Source organism: Protopterus annectens, chromosome 2.part0 (genome assembly GCF_019279795.1).
Source record: "Protopterus annectens isolate FY-2018-M chromosome 2.part0, PAN1.0, whole genome shotgun sequence".
Taxonomy (NCBI): Eukaryota; Metazoa; Chordata; order Ceratodontiformes; family Protopteridae; genus Protopterus; species Protopterus annectens.
In genome coordinates this window covers 1,999,967,295-1,999,971,562 of record NC_056728.1, presented here as the reverse complement: position 1 = coordinate 1,999,971,562, position 4,268 = coordinate 1,999,967,295, and positions in this window count along the sequence as shown.

The following is a 4,268-nucleotide window of genomic DNA, read 5'->3' as shown; positions in this document are numbered from 1 at the left end:
GCTCGTAAGGCAAATGCTGTGCCCACTACACTATTGCTATGCTGCTTCATTTGCATATATCTTCCTTTTTATCCTCTTCAGCCATTTAAACTTCATTAACCATAGCTAAGCGATGGGATCACCCACGCACCTACGGTTAGCTTTACTCGGATTTTAAAATAAAATAAAATAAAGGGTTTGTTCATTTTATTGGCGATTACTTGCTGTTGCACATGAGGGGGTATGTTGGTGGGGATATGCGAACACCTGTGAACGGTCTCGCTCATTTCTTCCCCTTTCTGCTGTTCTTCATTTTGGGAGGGTGTATATTTTGAGAGCTCTGCTCTCAGACATGGCCCCTGCTCTCTTACACAGTCCATGTAAGATTAGGAGCTCAAGCAGCACTCCTCATTACTATGCATGGTGCGCTGCCATCCTGCTCCTAAACATCCGCCTCCATGCAGGACTAAGCTAGTCCTGTATGGAGGAATAGTAAATCCGGAGGAATGTAACCAAAACTGAACTATTCTTGGTGAATGCATCTGACAAAAGCCTTTCTTGTTCAGGGGCATCTCTTCCTTCCTTTTACACTAAACCCATCCCTCACTATTTGAGTTTTCAACTCAATTCCCATATTACAAAGATACTCAAAACCAACTTTCAAATCATGTGGAATACATTTTTAATCTTGGTCCATACCTGGAGATAATTGCACTTGTCTTTAATAGGCCATATTTCAACTGCTTTGATGTTTGAATCTCCTTTCTCTATCTATCTATATATATATATATATATATATATATATATATATATATATGTGTGTGTGTGTGTGTGTGTGTGTGTGTGTGTGTGTGTGTGTATATATATATATATATATATATATATATAGCTAGAGAGAGAGAGAGAGATTCCTACACCTGCATCCATCTCACCATTGGCTTAGGAAACTTGGAGGCCTGATTGATACATTTATTTGGGGTGGATGGAGGGAAAGAGTACATCAAGGGTGTATAACAGTTATTAACTATAATCCATCTCCTTCTGGGTGCTGAAATGGTACCTTTTACCAAGCATCTTAAACTCTGTCACTGTTTGTGTTATAACCATTTGGCACTCAGATCCCTTTCAATGTCTTTACTTTGGTCACAGATATGGGATTCAGCTATCCCTTTATGGGGCAACTCATATTTTGTGTTCTATGGTTCCCCCTTTATCAGTTCAGAATGGGATGTACTAGTTGTAGAAAATGTTGTGATATTACTGCTAGGGTGGCTGGCTAATGTGTCCTTCATGACTTTGAAGGCTTCCATAATCATTAGAATCTGTCAAAGTTATCTTTTTTTGGAAGTTTTTGCATCTCTGCAATATAATTTACTGACCCACCCTTAAGGTTATTTACATTAAGAACCTTTCCCATTAGGCCTGCACCAACTAAAACCCCTGCATCCTTCCAGTATCAAATATATTACCCAGCACAGAGAAGTAGTGTTGTTATGCCTGAAACCTGAATGTCCGGTAAGTGTAGACAACAACTTTATACTCTTATCACCTCCTTTGTGAAAGAACTTCTATCTCAAATATAAACTCCATATGCTTTCGAGAAAATAATGTTCTTAGAACACCAAGGATACTGGCTACCAAAAGGGAACACCTGCTGTCCAACTTGCTGTTGTCCAATATTATAACCTTTTTCACAAACTCTAGGACTGTCCAGCAATCAATAAGCTGTGAGATCAGACATCTGCCTGGATACAGATTTTCTTAGAAATGACTATCACTTGTTCCCCAAAACCTTTTGGACTGGTATCCCCTAAGACTGAGTACTGCGCATACATACACACACACACACACACACACACACACACACACACACACACACACACACACACACACACACACACACACTCCGAAAGTCAGCTGTAGTGCAAGCATATATAAATTTTTACTGAAAAAATCTCACATATCAATCAGTGGAAAAGCTTAGATCCTGGATCATAGCAAGAGGACATTGTTTTGCCACAAGATCTATAAGACCCCATAGAATTTGAGACAACAACCTCTTCAATATGGGTGGCAAGTCTCCGTGAAATATTGTGTATTTTCCTTTGGGATCTGGAGACTATTTAACTAAAGTAAATCTTAGAGATTCTTGTTGATATGTACATGACAAAACTTGAGTTAGCTCATAATTTTTTGCTTTTTCAGCTCCATCATAACAGTATCTCTCTTTTTACCTGACCAGTTAAAGATTTTCCCCCAGATTCTCCAATTTTCAGTGGAGGACTAGCTTTGTCCTGCACAGAAGCACCCATTTAGGAGCAGGACAGCAGCACGCCATGTATATCAATGAAGACGCGCTGTGCGAGCTTCTGGGCTTACATGGAGCATGTACGAGTGCAGGGGGCATGTCTGAGAGCAGAACTCTCAGAATAAACATGCCCCTGCAATGTAGAGCATCAGAAAGTGGGAAGAAATAAGCAAGATCTCTCATATGTGTCCACAGATCCCCACCAACAGTTCCCCATGTGTGCAACAGCAACAGTGCAGAAAAAGTAAATGAAGAAACCCTTTTATTTTTTTTTAAATCCGATTAAAGCTAACCGTAGGTGCGCGGGTCTGCCCATTGCTTAGCTACCATTAAAGCAGCATAAAAGGCTGAAGAGGATAACAAGGAAGATATATGCAAATGAAGCAGAACAGCAATAGTGTAGTGGGCAGAGCATTCGCCTAACGAGCAGGCATTCCCAGTTCGAGTCCCACTGCAGCACAGTCTATTTTACATGGCAAAGCACATTATAACCAATATATTTGTTGCAAACCCACTAAATAATACATATTTATGAACTAGAGTACTGCAGGAAATGCACATGTGAAGTATCAGTGTTATAATGAATAAGGCACTGGTAAGCAGGTCTAAGCACAACTAAGCAGTAGTAAGCATATGTAAGCACTATTTAGCATGTTTGAGTGTGTTTGCATGGGGGTAAGCACTGCCTACACAGATTAAGCAAAGGAGACGTTAACTGAGTGTAAGAAACTGTGACCGGAAGTTAGCAGTGCTTAGCTCCTTGCAAATATGCACACACCCACTTACAACTGCTTTAAAGTGCCTTAATCACTCTGTATCCAACAGCTTGTGTTCTGCCCAAAAACAAAATCAACAGCCTCTGCAAGGCTAGAACTCAGGACCCTGTACATTACAGTCACAGCAGTTAATCACTAAGCCATCACAGCAGTAAATAACATTGAGGTTTCAACAAACAAATCCTCACCATAGGAAAATCAAACTGAACATGTGAAATGAATCTATGAACAGTGTGATGTTGTATAACCTGCTACATAACATAAATATGTGAACTGAAGTGCTGTAGTAAGGCCATTTGTGAGGCATTATTGTAATAAAGTGTTGAATTCCACAGGATCCCATACAGTGTACCTGCACATGAATCACAGATACCAGACACAGGTATAGCATGTAACAAATAATAAATCAATGTCAAAAGGAAAATATAATGCTAATTAGATATTAAGCAATGCTAAGCATTGCACAGGTCAGCGTACATGGTGTAAGCAATGTGTAGGCCGGCTAACTCAATCTGCCCAGTGGTATGCCCCTTTAAGCAATGCCACCATTAGGTAAGCAGGTGTGCCCATAGCTTAGACTTTTCAAAACCATCCTATCACAGGGAAGTGTGGGAAATCGGGTGTATTTAAACCCCACAGGCACCAATAATTCCCATAACTGGTTGCAGCTCCCTACTGTAGGCAGAATGGCTGGAGTTGGGGAAGGCACTTGATTTAGAGCGCAGTGCTGGGGCACCCAGGAGTCCAGACTCATGGTATGGCTCCTGGTAAAACACCATGAGGAGACACTACTGCAGGGCCAGTACCAGGGCTCACAGTATAAAGTAGAGGCCTGGGACCGTCTCTCCCATGACCTCACCAGTGCCACTGGTATCCTCCAGACTGGTGAACAGGTCAGGCAACACCATGCTGACCTGAAGCGGCAGAGGGGTGTTCTCTTGGACCAGTGGATCCAAGAATCCAGGCAGATGGCTGATGCCCCAGCACTGAGTAAGTACTCATTCTACTACGTAGATAATGCTTGCCTAGCTTGTGTATACTATGGATAGGTAATGGCTAAATATCACTATATTTCTCCGACAGCTGCGAACCAGCAAGCCCATGCTGTTAGGCAGCAAAGGCTGCATCACAAGGCATGTTAGTAATATTCTTGCATGTACTGTCATAACAAATATATATAACAGTACTAGAAAGTGTTGTACCAG